The sequence below is a fragment of the Engystomops pustulosus genome, chromosome 1 (assembly GCF_040894005.1).
Source record: "Engystomops pustulosus chromosome 1, aEngPut4.maternal, whole genome shotgun sequence".
Classification (NCBI taxonomy): Eukaryota; Metazoa; Chordata; class Amphibia; order Anura; family Leptodactylidae; genus Engystomops; species Engystomops pustulosus.
This window is the reverse complement of record NC_092411.1, coordinates 252,010,663-252,029,014: the sequence shown is the minus strand read 5'-3', so window position 1 is coordinate 252,029,014 and position 18,352 is coordinate 252,010,663. Positions and strand designations below refer to the sequence as shown.

At 45.9% G+C, this 18,352-nt stretch overlaps 1 protein-coding gene across 1 annotated transcript in view; it reads right to left on the bottom strand.

Moving 5' to 3' along the window:
• The window catches only part of FRYL (FRY like transcription coactivator), a 193,419-nt gene extending 184,344 nt beyond the window's left edge, over positions 1 to 9,075 (bottom strand). Inside the window, exon 1 of the mRNA XM_072124585.1 lies at positions 8,733 to 9,075. The gene's annotated coding sequence lies outside the window, so the exon portion shown is untranslated. The remainder of the gene's footprint in view (positions 1 to 8,732) is intronic.
• Positions 9,076 to 18,352: the final 9,277 nt, after the last annotated feature.

Here is an 18,352-nt window from a genome sequence, read left to right as displayed (position 1 = left end):
AGTTGTCTGGTTTCTAATAAATTTAATGCTGCAAATTAGCCACAGCAGAGGGCGGGGCAATGCAAAGGATGTATTCCGCATTGGGAAGAAATGTCGGATAAATGCCGTGGATCATAAAGCCATAAATCCCATACACTACACTGCTACTGTATTACACTGTGTGTGCAGAAGACCTTATATTACTGTAACGGGACTGGGGCAAGCGACAATAACGGCAACACTATATGAGTGTATTACAGCCTTTTCTTGGCTATATTCACACATGTGGTTTTCCATGTAAAAAAATACAAAAAAAAAAAAATAAAAAGTCCAACTTGCACTCAGTTCCTACAATAAGGATGCAGGAAATGTCTAATTCCAAGCAGTCCTGCCTGATTTTTAAGCATTTATCCAACTTGGAGATGAAAGTTCTCATTACAGCATACCATATATACATACTTGTGTGTAAAAAAAAACAGCTAGGCCTATACACGAGTGTATAAAACAACAAACAAAAAGAAAAAAATAAATAAACTTGCATACTAACCCTCCAACGCTTCCCGTGGCTCCTCTTCCTCCGCCTCTACCCACGTAACAGAAAGGGAAGAGACATGTCCATGTGCTCTGCCTGTACACACACCACGACGTCAGCAGTGGCGGCAGCAACACATCATAGTGTGCGCGCGGGCAGAGCACATGGACTCGTCTCTGCCTGCTCTGTTACAGGTGAAGAGGTATACAAATTTATTTTTCTTATACGACGAGGGGCTGTAGGGCATTTCTTTGCTGGGGAGAGGCTGCTGCCTGGGGCATTTCTTTGCTGGGGAGAGGCTGCTGCCTGGGGCATTTCTTTGCTGGGGAGAGGCTGCTGCCTGGGGCATTTCTTTGCTGGGGAGAGGCTGCTGCCTGGGGCATTTCTTTGCTGGGGAGAGGCTGCTGCCTGGGGCATTTCTTTGCTGGGGAGAGGCTGCTGCCTGGGGCATTTCTTTGCTGGGGAGAGGCTGCTGCCTGGGGCATTTCTTTGCTGGGGAGAGGCTGCTGCCTGGGGCATTTCTTTGCTGGGGAGAGGCTGCTGCCTGGGGCATTTCTTTGCTGGGGAGAGGCTGCTGCCTGGGGCATTTCTTTGCTGGGGAGAGGCTGCTGCCTGGGGCATTTCTTTGCTGGGGAGAGGCTGCTGCCTGGGGCATTTCTTTGCTGGGGAGAGGCTGCTGCCTGGGGCATTTCTTTGCTGGGGGGGAGGTTGCTGCATGGGACATTTCTTTGCTGGGGGGGAGGTTGCTGCATGGGACATTTCTTTACTGGGGGAGGCAGCTGCATGGGGCATTTCTTTGCTGGGGGAGGCTGCTGCATGGGGCATTTCTTTGCTGGGGGGAGGCTGCTGCATGGGGCATTCCTTTGCTGGGGGGAGGCTGCTGCATGGGGCATTCCTTTGCTGGGGGGAGGCTGCTGCATGGGGCATTCCTTTGCTGGGGGGAGGCTGCTGCATGGGGCATTCCTTTGCTGGGGGGAGGCTGCTGCATGGGGCATTCCTTTGCTGGGGGGAGGCTGCTGCATGGGGCATTCCTTTGCTGGGGGGAGGCTGCTGCATGGGGCATTCCTTTGCTGGGGGGAGGCTGCTGCATGGGGCATTCCTTTGCTGGGGGGAGGCTGCTGCATGGGGCATTCCTTTGCTGGGGGGAGGCTGCTGCATGGGGCATTCCTTTGCTGGGGGGAGGCTGCTGCATGGGGCATTCCTTTGCTGGGGGGAGGCTGCTGCATGGGGCATTCCTTTGCTGGGGGGAGGCTGCTGCATGGGGCATTCCTTTGCTGGGGGGAGGCTGCTGCATGGGGCATTCCTTTGCTGGGGGGAGGCTGCTGCATGGGGCATTCCTTTGCTGGGGGGAGGCTGCTGCATGGGGCATTCCTTTGCTGGGGGGAGGCTGCTGCATGGGGCATTCCTTTGCTGGGGGGAGGCTGCTGCATGGGGCATTTCTTTAATGGGGGGGAGGCTGCTGCATGGGGCATTTCATTACTGAGGGAGGCTGTGACCAATGCATTTCCCACTCTAGGCTTATACTCAAGTTAATACATTTTTTTCCAGTATTTTGTAGTAAAATTAAGTGCCTCGGCTTATACTCAAGTATATACAGGAATTTCAACAGAGCCATCCCAACTGGAAAGGGTTTACTCCCCTATAAGAGGGGTATAAGAACCTGTCTATGGTCCTGTATTCCCAGTGTCTGTCACACTTTGTGATCCTATTGATTTCCTATCCTGCGCGTTCTCAGAGATGCTTCGACATAAGCGGTATATGTCAGTGTGACTTGTATCTCACTAAACATTTTTATGTAGTGATTGTGTTCTGACAGAGCGCAGATGTCACAGAGTGCAGCTCTACACCCGGCTTCTGACTGCTACTACATAAACATATCACTTTACCCTCCATGCTACCGGCGTGTATCTACACAAATATGTCAGACAAAAGCAAGTCGGAGTCTTTTCCAGTAGGAATGTACATCCATCTGGAGAACACGCTGTATGTGTGAAGAGGTGGCAGACATCATACATATAGCACTTTGCCACTTACTGGTTTTCTTATACAATGCAATCACATTTTATAAGGTGAAGCCAAGCTGTATATATACAGTAGAATCAACATCCCTCCATGGCTAACTTACAGTATTCTTCCCATTGCTGTGCATAGGGAGAAGGCTGTCAATCAGCAGTGAGGAATCCAAATCACGTGCACATCAGTCTATAAGGTTTCAGCCAAGTATGTAAACTCCATTAGGAAACCCAAATCCCAATAAGGACGATCCCTTCCCAAATATCTCGACAACCATTCCTGTTGGAGACATGGGGAAAAAAAAGTTATGGCAGATTTCATCTGGAGTCCTGCAGTAAAGTTGCAGCTCGTAGTAAAATACAAAGACACTACTAAACGTTAGTTGCTGAAGCAGCAAAACAAAAGACAGGTCTTGAGGCTGCAATGGACATGTTTCTACAAGTGATAATAGTGTTTGTCACAACGCTGGATTACATGTACTAGTGTACTGTGGTGTAATCTCTTCTCACCGAAGAATGTAAACTGAGGAAAAGTAAGGCCCAAATAAGAACAGTTCTGCGTCCTCATTCCAGCAAGCTACTGAGTGACTCCCAGCACCTGCTCCATGTGGACACCCAAGAAATCTAGCGCAACACGGGGAGGATTAACAAAACCCGAGAAGAAGTTAGTATTTCTTTTATTTTAGTAGCCCCCAAGGAAATCTACCATGAAAAATTCAAACATGATAAACCAGGGACACTTGCTCATAGATCCAGGCACCGTGACTGTGATAATCTTCTTATATTTGTTATCCATGGCCTCCTTCCTTCTAATATCTACTTTTATAATTATGTTAATGAGTCAGAAGGGCTCTGGGGGCATAACCAGAGGCCCTATGTGCTGTAGCTTTACAGGTTGTCACACACATTTACTTACCTGTCCACGTCGCGATTCCCAATCCGGAATGTCCGACGATCATGCATTATTCAATATGGTTGTGCGCCCCATGTCCTGCATGTGTCGCTCCCCACTCAGGTTCGACGGAGTTCACCTTCTTCTTCCCGGTGTATGTAAGTGCATTGGTTGCGACACAATTTGAATATTAAATCCCGTGCTCAGTCCGAATCATTTAGATGTTCTGACTGCCCGCCCTCCAATTTCTGTCGCATGAAAGGCGGCACGATCAGCACTTCCCCCCTGTCTCTGCTCGATGTAATCTCACAGCAAAAGAGGACGTTTCAGCACAGAGTGATATGGAGAAGTTCTCCTGCACAGCGTAACAACATGGAGGGGCTCTGGTAATGCTGCCCATTCTGGCTCATCAGCATAATTGTAAAAGTTGCTTTTAGAAGGAAGGAAGCCATGGATAACAATTATAAGAAGATTACCACAGTCCCAGTGCCTGGATCAATGAGTAAGTGTCCCTGGTTTATCATGATGGATTTCGATGGTAGTATTCTTTAAAAGGGAATATGTGTTTGGGTCACACTAGCCTTTATTCCGCTACGCCCAGACATATCCGGGTCATCTCTGCCTGTTACCTCAATCTAGAGAAAAGTTGCTGTAAAAGGTGCTGTGAAAGTCAAAATTTGGTCAAAAGACTGAAGCACAAAAGTTCACGTTTTTATCATAGTATGAGAGACAGGTGTCTGGAGGCCAGGATACACATGGCCTTCCCACAGCAGGAGCTACACACATCTGGTTACTCTCACACCGTACAGACGCTGCATCGTATACACGGCTGGAGTAGCCACAAGTCTCTGGGGCATGCAACAAACTAGGATAAGACACATCAACAATAACATGGCAGAAGTTGCAAAGAAGTAGAATATGTGCAAAGAATACAATGGGTGTGAATAAGCCCTAATCCCACAACAAAATATACTTTTAGATATTTTGTATTAACTATACATATGCCCTTTCCAGAGCATACCAGGGTTGTGTCCGATGGCTGAGGTCCCACGGCATACCACAAGGTCCCAATGGTGCGAATGGATTAGTGGTGCTCCACTCACTCCTATGGGTCCAATGGATCTATAAGCTCTGCCATCTTCATAAGCCTCATAAAATTGAATAGGGCAGTGGTAATATGAACGGGGGATCACGTGTACTGGGACTAAGAATATAGCGTCATTTCACCAAAAATTTAGGATATATCATAAGAATGTAAATGACTATAGTTGGCTGAAAATGTTATAGGAAATGTATCATCGCTTTTATCTTCCAATTATAGATTATTTTTGCCTATTTTGTATATGGTTATGGGGGCAGCCATCTTGCCTGAACTGTAATCAGCATTTAGAGCGATGCTTTACAGAAAAAGGGTGGCAGCACATATGGCGTTTTGAACCCCTTTTTACTACGTTAAAAACGCATGCGGTTTTGTCCGTTTTAATTAAGATTATCTGGAAAACCGGACGCATTTTCAAAAACCGACCTGCTTTTTCAAAAACGCATGTGTTTTTTAACCGACTGAAAACGCATGACTAAAAACGTGTACAAAACGCCACGTGTGCCACCACCCACAGACTGCAGAAGTTCAGCGACTTCCATTGGAGAATTTTCCAGCTATGCCTGATGGATCTGCTATCCAAACCCACCCTCCAAACACAACCCCTAGAATTTGTGTGGGCAAAGGTTTAGTTACAATGTGGGATTGTCTCCACATGCACAAGTCACTGTGTAGCAAAATGTAACTGGGCAGAGAAGCCGATCATGGTCTTTACAGTAAGTGATACTAGACATTAGTCATACAACATCAGGTTCTTTGCATAACAGGACAGAAACAAGCAGACATGACCACAATGACACAATGACCCCGAGGTTACAATTAAATTATTAGTGAGTTATTAAACGGAAACTGGAAAGACAATGTGACTGGTCATAGCCTCTGCAGACCACGGGATAGATAATATTTAATAGGCGACACAGATACTGGGACATAACTAAGGGGTGACATGCTTCCTATTCTGTAATATCTGCACAACACTGTATTTCTACACTATTTTATCCACCTTAATAACCCACCAACATGCACATAACCTAATAATCTCACAGAAACCATGATTATATGGTCAATCACTTCCTTAGGGTGCTGCCACACCGGCTTTCTTGGGCCGTTTTTGAACGGATGCTTTTTTGTATGTTTACCAAGCGTTTGGCTGGTTTAATCGTTAAACGCATGCGTTTTTTAACGGACTGCTTAAAAACGGACCAAAAACTGTTTCAAAACGCCATGTGTGGCATCACCCTTAGGCCGGTGGCACACGTGGAGTTTTGAACCCGTTTTTGTGCCGTTTTTAAGCAGTCCATTTAAAAAAGCATGCGTTTTTGACCCATTTTAATTAAGATAATTAGTAAAACTGGTCAAAACGGTTGTGTTTTTTAACGCATGCATTTTTTTAATGGACTGCTTAAAAACGGCACAAAAACGGGTTCAAAAAGCCACGTGTGCCTCTGGCCTTAGACTTGTTTGAATCCGTTTTTCATCATTTGTGGAAGTTTAAATGGAACCTGTCACCAGCCGCATGGCTGTTAAACCCCCAAACATACCTTATAAGGTGTATTAATTATTTTCCAGGCATGTCCTGAGTTGGCCTCACACTGAAATATCAACTTATATTCATGGGAAGGTTGCAGTCAGGGGGGTGGGGTTAGGAATAGAGCAGTCAAGTGCTCACCCATCCTTCAGGCTGCTGCACCATAAAAACCCTACTGCTCTCCATTGAGCCGATATTTGCCCTGCCTCCCCATCCTCCTGTGCACACGCGCCACCGGCAAAGGTACGAAGTGCTGAAACGTATGGCCGACAGCGAATGCGCAGGTGAGTGGATGTGCCTTTATTTTGCCTGCTACCCGCCCATGAAAATAAATTGATATTTCAGTTGGGGGTATGGTTGGGGGTTTATCAGCCGTGCAGTTGTGAAAATGTTAATACAGGATTCAAACCAGCCATCCGTTTTAAGTGCGTTTAAAAGTGCACCTGGAACGGACCAAGAACGCACCGTGTGACAGCACCCAAAGTTTGATATGTGCCGTATCCCTTGTATAAAACTTGTAAAGACTCCATGGTAGCAAAGAAAATACACAGAAATCACCAAGATACTCCCAAATAGATACTTTCCAGTCCACGCTTATTGCATAAGCAGCCGAGAGACTCCCGAAACAACACCTGCATAGTCATCATGTCGTCATCAGCCCCAGGTGGTCAAACATCAGGAATTGTCAGACACCACAATGGAGGCTCTGTGTAATGGTTCACAATGCAAGACGAGTCATGTACCCAACATTATCAGGTGACACAGACAATGTCAGGGTGCGTATGCATCTGTAAAGAACCGCTATGGCGCACCCGGGATTTACCCATGGTACAATGGTGGAGGGGAGATCATAAGAAGATATACAAGAGTGCAAAGATTTGGGATCTACTCCCTGAGTAGATGCGCCTCCTGCAGCTTCTCATTGTCTTATCAGGGTTAGGGTTAAAAAAAATAAATAAATAAAACTTTGAAAGTGCTGCTGGAAGATCATTAAAATGTATTAAAATAACATCCAAATCATATGCTAAGAGCAACGCATTTCAAAGAGGACTTCCTTTTTTATCAGGCTCATACTGACACAATGTACCCAATGAAGAAGGAAGTCACCGTCAAAAAATGTCACACTATTGGTTGTTTCTAACAGCGCTCTCAAAATTAGTTTTGTAGTTAATGTTAATATTTTACATTGCAGCAGTGGAAAGGAAGCCCAATAATGAACATAGGGGCCGACCAGATAAATTCATCTTAAGATCTCCCAGGTCACAAGTGCAGTGTATGGAAATGTTTGATCTATTACCCCACATCCAGTGACATGGATTCTACTTATAGGGGTCATGTCCCCACACGTCACACACTCTCTACAACCACTTGAAATGATGTGACAATGTTCATAGGTGCAACAGCGCCTGTGCCTGCGGCCAAAGGACGTCACGGCGCCTGCGGCCAAAGGACGTCACGGCGCCTGCGGCCACGCCAAAGGACGTCACGGCGCCTGCGGCCACGCCAAAGGACGTCACGGCGCCTGCGGCCACGCCAAAGGACGTCACGGCGCCTGCGGCCACGCCAAAGGACGTCACGGCGCCTGCGGCCACGCCAAAGGACGTCACGGCGCCTGCGGCCACGCTAAAGGACGTCACTGTCCATAAACAGGAGACACCACCTGTAGCCACGCAAAGTGCCGTCACACTGCCTGCAGCCACACAAAGTAACATCACACCTTATACAGCCATGAAAAGATGTCCCACTGTCCATAACTGCCTCACATCACAGCGGCCATGCAAAGTGACACCGCCTCTTGCTACACAGAGTCTAGTCACACTGCCAACAGCCATGTGAGATGTCCCACTGTCCATAACCTGTGACACCATCTGCAGCCATACAAAGTGATGTCACACCATCTACAGCTGTGGAAAGACATCACACTGTCCATAACCCCGTGAAACCTCCTGTGGCAAAGCAAAGTGACGTCACACTGCGTACAGCCATGTGGAAAGTCATCACACTGTCCATAACCACGTGACACTGCCGGCAGCCACGCAAAGTGAATTGACACTACCTGCAGCCACGCAAAATGTCGCCACACCATCTACAGCCATGAAAATAAATTACATCGTCCATAACCGTGTCACACCACCTGCAGCCACACAAAGTGACACGACACATCCTGTGGCCATGCACAGTGTAGTCGCACACCGCCTGTGGCCACGCAAAGTGGCGACACACCACCTATAGCCATGTGAACAGATTTCACACTGTCTATAACCGCATGACACAGCCTGCAGCCGCGCAAAGTGATGTGACACCTGTGGCCACGGAAAGTGCCGTCACACTGCCTGCCGCCAGGCAAAGTGAGGTCACACTGTCCACAACCGCAACACTGCCGTCAGCCAAGCGGTGTGACGTCACACCGTTTACAGAAGTGAAATGACATCACACTGTTCATAACCACACGGTGTGACGTCACACCGTCTGCAGCCACATGAAGTGATGTCATGAGGTCACACATGTAGCAGATATTATTTAGAGCAGCCAGAGCCGTGACTGCCATAGTAGATTGCAAGCTCTTGGGGCCAGAAGCACCGGGATTGCTTGGACTGATGACATCATCGTGAGCTCATGTCTAGGGGACGTACTAGACATGTATGTACACATAGATGTACGTCTGTGCTGCCTCCACTGTGTACACTCACCGGGCCGGATAATAAGGCAGCGCTCCGGATCTGATCTGCAGCCGATGTCCTTTTATCAATATGTCCGCTGGTTCTAACCCCTGGCTCCTCCGATTCACACCCTGTACAGTTATCGGTAATATTTCCATCCGAGTCCAGTTGCCAATCCGTCCCCGCAGCGTCCAGATTCTTTCTTTCCCACTCTCAGCCTCTCTCTATTCTTTCTCTTCCCCCTCGATTCCCCGACGTTAGTTACACGCCAGCCTCCGCTGCGCGCTCATTGGCCAGCAAGCTGCGGAAAGTGGGCGTGTAAACGGAAATAGTCAATGTTATTGGACTGCAAACCCGTCAATATTATTCGGCAACTGTCACCGCCTCCTTCATGTCCAAAGCTCAGCATGTAGACAGACATGAGCCTGTCAATCACACTGCGATGTCTCGCAGAGCTGCTGGGATTGGCTGAAGAGCTACAAGAGAAAACGCCCTCTCCAAGGAGCGATGCAATGATCTGATTGGATTACTTGACCACGCCCACAGAGAAACGCAGTGCTATGATTGGGTAACTAGATTGGTTTTAACTACCACACCTTCTTGCTGATTGGCTTAACGCGCTGTCAATAAAGTGTAGACTTCAGACATGTTTTTACACATGTTGATACATCTCAAAATGCTCTGAGCGCTCCAGGCATTTACTATGGAGCTACGTGTGTGAGAGCCGTGCGCTGCTGGGGGCACCAAACACTGAGCATGCCCTAAATCCGGACGTGTAGATAGGGCTTGGTTCACATTATCCCGTATTTTAAATTTTTTTTTTTTTTTTTTTTAATCTTGCGTTGGAATCAACAGATTTGAATGTAGATGTATAAGTTGTAGGTAAAATACTTTGTATTTACAATTTGTAAATTTGTGCTAGATCTCAGATTGGGGAGGAAAGTACATAGATTGACACAAAGAGATGGAAGGTGCTGCTTTTCACACACTATGGACCACATTTACTAACAGACGGTGACACACAATAGTGAAAATCGCCTACATATTGTTCAAATTGCAAATGGTTAGCACACGGCTGCGCTAAATACAATACTTTTTAATAGGTAAGTGCTCAGAATCTGTACTGGTTTTCATGGATTTGCATATTATATAATATGAGGAGCCGTGAAAGAAGGACAGATGCCTTGTAAAACAGAGAAAAATGTTTTTCATACAATTTTTGTATCATCTGTTAGCTGCCCATATTTACAGTCCAGTCAATGAATTGGTTGGCAGGAGATGGTGACATGGTTGGCTCACCTTCCATTATTGTTGCAGATCTGTAATAAACAGATGATATACGGATAACACACGGACCTTTTTGCCAGGTCCTGCATGCTGCAGATACGGTATGATTGGGGGGGGGGGGGGGGGGGGAGGGGTTGCGCTGTGAATTAAGGCTATTATTATTACTAAATGGGGTTCTTTGACTAAAGGCTAGTGTGGGGGGCATTTTGAATAAAGGCTACTGTTGGGGGCATTGTAACTAAAGGCTGCTTTGAGGACAATAAGACTACTGGCTGCTGTGGGGAGCGCTGTGAGTAAAGGCTACTGTGGGGGCAACGTGACCAAAGGCTCCTGTGGGGGACGCTAGTAGAAATACTACTTTTGGGGACATTTTGACTAATGGTTATGGGGGGAATATGACTAAAGGTTATTTTGGGAGAACTGTGATACGGCTAGTATGGAGAGCACTGTGACTTGGCTACTGTGGGGACCATGACAATAATGTCTACAGTAGGGCTCTGTAACAATATTGGCTTTGGTGGTGGGCACTGTGCCTATATTGGCTAATAAGGGGCCACCTGGGATTATAATAAACATACAAGAAGAAATGTGCAAGGAAACACACAGGCATACAAATATGGACTGATGCAGCTACCCCCTACAGGGACTCGTCACATGCTGTTGGCAGGGATTTAGTTAATGTAAAATAAAATATTATAAATTACTGAAATAATTCAGAATATTAACAAAGGCATTGCTAATATCCACATAGCATAGGCTATTGGAACCTGTCACCAGCTAAAAATCACATTACTGGTTACTGGTTCCTTTTAAAGAATAATATATTTAATTAAATACAAAGGTTTCCTTTTTGTAGGTTAAATGTTTAAGGGTACATTCAGAATACAGCCTCGCGCAGGAGAGAGGAGTATATAGGACATATGTATAAAAAGATGAAAGAATCGCACTCACCAAATCGCAGCTTCCCTTTCTTACTTTTTATTCCAAAGTTCTGGACAATTTCAGGGTAAGGGAGTGATGCAGTGGTGCTCTGAGAAACAAGCGTCGGCCATTTCATGCATGTAGCACTTCTTTCAGCTTGTTGATCATGGTCTTAATTAACAAGCCGGAAAAAGCAATACACATGCAAAACGGCCGACGCTTGTTTCACAGTGCACTACTGCGTCACTCCCTTACCCTCAAATTGTCCAGAACTTAAGAATAAAAAGTAATAATGGGAAGCTGCGATTTGGTGAGTGCCATTCTTTCATCTTTAAATACATTTTGAAGTTAGATATATCTACTGTTAAATGTTTAACTCATAGAAGGCATCCCTAATATGTGGGTTCGGTGAGGACGGGTAGCATCAGTGGCCATTTCATTATCCTATTGTTGGAAATATATGACATGTTCTATATTTCGCCGTGAACAGTCACAATGCGGTGAGACGTGTGCTCAAATGGTGCAGCCGGATATTGCTTCCCATTACGTTCATCTAAATGAGCCCTAAGGGATACCTTCTGTCCAATGTTTAGTTATATTTAGGGGACTTTTTTGTAAGTAATGCCTCTGTGTCTGTATTGGCTATTGTGAGCAGAAAAGTATCAAGTTTGTCACATAAAGTTGCTAAAGTTTTTGTGTTGCTGAAAGAAGAGATGAGTTGTGGCTGAAAGAAGCTGACATGGTAGTAATAAAAGATGAAAGAGACTCCTCCGATCAATGACGTTCTATGTCAATCACCTGAGTTATAGTGCTGGCCTTAACTTTGAGTTCAGAAATTGACATCTCCTCTGAGCTTTGATTCTCTGTTATCTTCATCTATAAGGGGGAGCTACATGGATACGCCAGATTAATCATCCAGCGTGAGACAGGCTGATACATCAGGTGCAGTGTGAAGCTATATTAACATCTCGTCTTTTGTATATGCTATATTCCAGGAAAGCTTCTGTCGGATGGAGGAGGGGGAGGCAGTATACATAAGATGGGAAACTAATGTAGAGACCCCACAATTTTTTTAACTGGAGTAACAAGAGCAGGGCTGTAGACGGACTTCATACTCTTCAATCATACTAAATAATTATTGATAAATAGACCCATGATTACAAACTAGCACCACATCTTATTTCAAATTAAATCAATGTTTTTGAGATATTATTTTACTTGGAAAGTGTCATAAAAAGTGAGGTTTGTTCCTGCCCCCCTCTTACCACAAGCATCCTGTGGAAACATCCGGTGTTTGCAACTTGGAGGCCTGGAAGACTGTAACAACCATGTACATTTTATCTGCTGTTCACCTCGCAGCTTAATACAGTAGCATTTAGTGGTTATCACTTGCCATGTATCCTGGTACAGAAATGAACTATTTTATTGCAAAGGTGGTGCGCCACCCCATGGCCGCCTCCCGTCTGGATGAGGCCGCAACATTATCCACATCAGAAAGCAGTGGTTTCTGATGCTTGCGGAATGGGGGCAGGATTACCACTGGAGTAAATCCAGTAACCATTCTGCAAAGTGTGCAGATACCCAGATAGTGCCAGACATTCTACATCTACCTCCCAAAAAACTCCTCATACCTAACAAGGCTGTTTTACTTCTTTCATACAAATCCCTTAAATGGAATCAGTCAGGCAGTTTGGGACCACTAATCTGCCAGCAACTGCGGTTTAGAGTGCCAAACATATTCAGATCAACACTGCCTCTCACGGCAATACAGAAAAATCCAGGTGGGAGGGTGCCATGGGTCTAATGAGGGGGGGTCCTGGTGAATTAGGGGCAGTATTCAAAGCATGTTCCAAGCACTGGATCCTGGCACTGTGGCTGTGGAAATCTTCTGATATTTGTCATCCATGGCCTCCTTCCTTCTAAAATCATCTTCTACAATTATGCTAATTACCCTGCAGGAGGAGTACACTGGGTGGGTAACGTAAGTTCCCAACCTCATCCACCTTGTGGAGCTTAGAAGAGAGTACAATTGGTGGAAGTCCAGATTTGTTAAATACGTGATATTTATTTGTAATAAACAATGGAAAAGGTGATGTGAACAAAGATAATTTGGGCAAAAAAGCCAAAGGTCAAAAGACCTGAGGAGCACACCGGCAGCTGTGCATAGAGAAGAAGATGCGGGAGCGTCTGCCGTGTTGTCAATAAGGGTTAATATGATGCTCCGTAGTCGATCTGCGTAGTCACTTGAAGAGTAAGTAGATCCTGGGCTGAACAGGAGGAGCCAAATGTGGTGTCTTCGTCCAGGTGGTCGCATATACTCAGAGGTGTGTTTACACAGTGTGTAAGTTGCACAGGAAAAGGGGGGACGCACTCGTGGAGATAAAGGAGTGCGGGGGGTCGCTATTAAGCCCTAACAGTGGCTGAGTGGGAACCCTAGGTGTCCCTGGTTGGTCCTAAACTCGGGGCAGCAGCCCTAGATGGCTGTCGTCCCGACTCTAACCTACCCCTGTCCTCGGCCGGAAAACCCTAGTTGGAGGGGGAGGGGGTATGTTCAAAGTTAGGACAGAAAAACTGTGGGGGTCACAGTAATGTGTCCACAGAGAAGAAGATAAGTGCAAAAGGTAGAAGAATAGGGTGATGAGACAAATTTAAGGTACGAATCCCTTAGTGTAGTCTATACATGGTCATGGTATAAGTCATGCGACAGATTACACCATGCGCTAGTTGGAGTAAGGTCAATCTTCCCTACATGCCATGTTTCACCTATTAAATATAGGCTCATCAGGGGAAATAAGACCCTTACAAAGTAGAATTATGCAGCATGCCTAGAAGGATTGGTTAGGGTGCATCGGAGGATTGTCTGTGGTGATAACAGAGCAGAAATGTCAGATGGCCTTAGGAGGAATAGTTTGCCAGGAGTCATAAGTAAACATGGGGAGAGTCTTACCTGAGGTCTATGTACAGGCCAGAGAAGTTCTCCAAAGTGGGTGCACAGGGAGTGTGTACGTCAGGGCAGTATAGTGATGCTGCCGGGGTGAGCACTGGGACACTGTGGAGCAGATTTATCAATCAGTCTGAAAGTCAGAATATTTCCAGTTGCCCATGGCAACCAATCACAGCTCAGCTTTCATTTTACCAGTGCTCATGAATATTTTAAAGGGGAGCTGTGATTGGTTTCCATGGGCAACTAGAAATATTCTGACTTTCAGACTGCTTGATAAATCTGCCCCTGTGTGTCAGTGGAGCTGCTCATGTGTTGCCGGTGAGTGCTGCGCCTAATAAGCGCGTCATCTCCGTGGTCATGTGATGCCCCAGTGGACGATGGGAGGGCCGAGTATGGGCTACGCAAACATGGCGTCCGTGGGGCGGCTGCGCAGTGCGCTCCGAAATCGACTGTGGTGCCCCAGGGAGGAGGCGGGGATGCAACGGACCAAAAAACAGCCTAAAAACGCCACGTGTGTCTTCACCCTAACAGCCTTTAATGCCTATAATGATTTATCATGCTGGATTTTGATGTTAAATTTCCTTTAATCTTTTGGAAACTCATAGCTACTCCGCTACAGTTGTGAGGTCCTTATGTTGATACATTATGCTAGAGACTGATTGATTCCCTTATACCAACATGCCATGTAAAATAGTAGAATTTATCATAAACTCTGTCCCCTCAATTTTGTGTGCTCTATACTAACCTATGAAATATTTGTTGTTTTTACACCTTATGCGTACAAACGTATGGCTGCCATTGATACCGTGGCACAATTTGTTTCTGCATCATGGCCCCCATAGACATCTTTGGCACCTAGTAAAGTGCAGTGAGTACGCGCTATCTAGTCGCACCTTGACCATACAAAATACAGGACAAGTATCCTATATTTTTCCGCATTACGGCAGGATCCATTTGGCATTCAATGGAAAGAGGAGGGGTGAGGAGCACTACCTCCTCCTTCCTCCTGCATCTGGCTGTATACTTGCCCAGGCATTTGTGTGCATGAGGCCTCATTGCCAGTCCCATTGTTTCAGGCACTGGGATGGAGGACGGGTGAGTGTGCCAGTAGAAGTTGCCGGAGCGAAGTTGCAAACAAATGGGCATGGCTCCAACGGACCACACAACGGCAGTCCGGGAGCACTGGAGGATGGAAGTACAAGTTTAATTTTTTTAACAACCCACCTGCAGAGTTTTTAATAAAGTCGGACAACCCCTTCAAAGTGGTTTCACACAGTGATTTTAGTGCAGCTTTAAAGACAAAACTATGAGGGAATTACTCAGAAACTTCATAGAGCTGCATGCACAAGTACACAAAGAAGAAAAACGGACAACTCTAGGAAGGGGATATAAACCTAGTGCTTAGTGGACAAAATTTCCATTGTGACACAATATTGCATATTATGTTTTACACTAATATTCGCTCACTGTCACAATCTTTGGATACAGTGTCACAATCTTTGGATGTGCTACATATGCAGTACTGAAATGAGTGGGTTAGGAAGAAGTCCGCTGTATCATTTGTTGTAATTGCTCCTATTACTTCTGTAAATGCCAGTTATTACGGGGAGCAGATCTTGCCTAAAACAACTGCAGAAACCACATTTCAGAAGATATTATAGTTCATCTGTGCCACACCTCTATAGGGTTGGGCAGGAACTAAAAAGCAGGCCTGTCAAGCAAACCACATTAACCCATAATGATGTCTACGACTTAAAGAAAACAGAGATAAAAGTCATTTTATTTTAAAAAGTGCTTACTGCATAAATCTGTGTGATGCACCATAGCAAAAGTCTTTGCTGGATTAGCCCAGCAATGTAGCAGATTATTCTGTGTTGAGCCCAGACCAAAGTAATGTATCATGCCCAGAGGTCCAGCAGAAGACACCCAAATTTCAGGGTACTTGGGTTTGTCAGAGGATAAATAATTTTATTTGGTGCACCCAAGGTACCTCAGTCAGACACTGAAGGTGGGCACTAATATGTAGATTATTGGAGTGCTAGTGCCAATAGTTTATATGGGGTGAGGGTGTGCTCCCTTTGTAAAAATACACTTGGTATTTAAAGGGGTTAATAATGATATTCCCTATAAAGAGAAGTAACTCTACTGTTTGGTTCTAGAACACTGATGCCTACAACATGGGAATTGCAGGCAGATTTTCTTCACGCTTTATACACAACAGTGAACATGCACAAAGGACCCCACTAACTGCTAGATTTACAAGATTACAGACGTACAGTTTACTCTTGGTGCTATACAGATACAATGTAATGGGTTTACTATTCACAATTGATACTTAGATTAGATAATCTTTGTTTCTTCTCTAGGTCAGCCATTAATAGTTACCCTGCCTCTCTTGTGTCAGCTATGGATAGCTCCCCTGCCTCTCTAGAGCCACCTATAGTTGGCTCCCCTGCCCCTCTAGTGCCAGCTTTGGATAGCTCCCCTGCCCCTCTAGTGCCAGCTTTGGATAGCTCCCCTGCCCCTCTAGTGCCAGCCATGGATAGCTCCCCTGGCTCTAGTGCCAGCTATGAATAGATCCCCTGCCTCTCTAGTGCCAGCTCTGGATAGCTCCCCCCTCCTCTCTAATGCCAGCTCTGGATAGCTCCCCCCGCCTCTCTAATGCCAGGTCTGGATAGCTCCCCTGCCTCACTAGTGCCAGCTACGGATAGCTCCCCTGCCTCACTAGTGCCAGCTATGGATAGCTCCCCCCGCCTCTCTAATGCCAGCTATGGATAGCTCCCCCCAGCCTCTCTAGTGCCAACTATGGATAGCTCCCCTGGCTCTCGTGTGCCAACTATGGATAGCTCCCCTGCCCCTCTAGTACCAGCTATGGATAGCTCCCCCCGCCTCTCTAGTGCCAGCTATGGATAGCTCCCCCCGCCTCTCTAGTGCCAGCTATGGACAGCTCCCCCCGCCTCTCTAGTGCCAGCTATGGATAGCTCCCCCTGCCTCTCTTGTGCCAGCTATGGATAGCTCCCCCCGCCTCTCTAGTGCCAGCTATGGATAGCTCCCCCCGCCTATCTAGTGCCAGCTATGGATAGCTCCCCCCGCCTCTCTAGTGCCAGCTATGGACAGCTCCCCCCGCCTCTCTAGTGCCAGCTATGGATAGCTCCCCCCGCCTCTCTAGTGCCAGCTATGGACCGCTCCCCCCGCCTCTCTAGTGCCAGCTATGGATAGCTCCCCCTGCCTCTCGAGGGCCACGTACGGATAGCTCCCCTGCCTCTCTAATGCCAGCTATGGATAGCTCCCCCCAGCCTCTCTAGTGCCAACTATGGATAGCTCCCCTGGCTCTCGTGTGCCAACTATGGATAGCTCCCCTGCCCCTCTAGTACCAGCTATGGATAGCTCCCCCCACCTCTCTAGTGCCAGCTATGGATAGCTCCCCCTGCCTCTCTAGTGCCAGCTATGGATAGCTCCCCTGCCTCTCTAATGCCAGCTATGGATAGCTCCCCTGCCTCTCTAATGCCAGCTATGGATAGCTCCCCCCGCCTATCTAGTGCCAGCTATGGTTAGCTCCCCTGCCTCTCTAGTGCCACCTGCTTAACTAGTTACCTTGCCTCTCCATTGCAAACATAGCAGATTAGGTGTGAGAAACACTATAAATCAATGAAAATTTTGCTGAAAGTGTTAACAGAGGTTAAGATTCTGGAGTACTGGGATCCAAAATTTAGCATAGGATAGGAGATAACTATCTGTAATTACAGATTTAGAGCAGATGAATGTGTTTATGACCTAGTAATAACATATTCAATCATTCATGTATGTATAAGACCAGATATTCCCAAATGTCCTACACAGTGACTCAACAGTATAACAATCTTATTGGTGGGGTCCGTCTGCTGCCCCCACCGATCACCAGAATGGTCCCTCACAATGCACTAGAGTGGGTCTCATTCTCGATAATTGAGCTCCACTCCATTCAATACTATAGGAGAATTGGAAATTGCTGAGCACAGCGTCCAGTTATCTCCAGCCCTTCCATTCTATGAGAGTGCCCGAGATACAGTTAGAAACAAGAGTATTTTTTTGCGTGCTACCTTAAAATTTTTTGCAGTGGTTTTTTTTTGTTCGGGACACATAGAGCTAGTTAAAATGTAATAAAAGTTTAAAGTTTTTTTTTCCATTTTTAATTTTATTCGGGCTTAATTTTATTTGTGGAAAAAAGGCTTTTTTTGTAATTTATAGTACTTTTTTTTTAATTATCTCAAAATGAACATTATTCACGAATTCCTTATATTAATTTGGTCGTTTTGATGTATGATATGTATAGTCTTGGGCAAATGGGGTGACTGGCTATATTTTTTGTAGTGTAGTCTGGGATTTTTTTTTAATACATGGGGAAATTCAAATGTATTTTTATGAATATTTCTAATTTTTTTTGGTGTATGGGTGTTTTTATTTTGTATGTCCCTCATGAGGTCATAAAAAACCCCTGGGGGACATTTTTTTTTTTTTT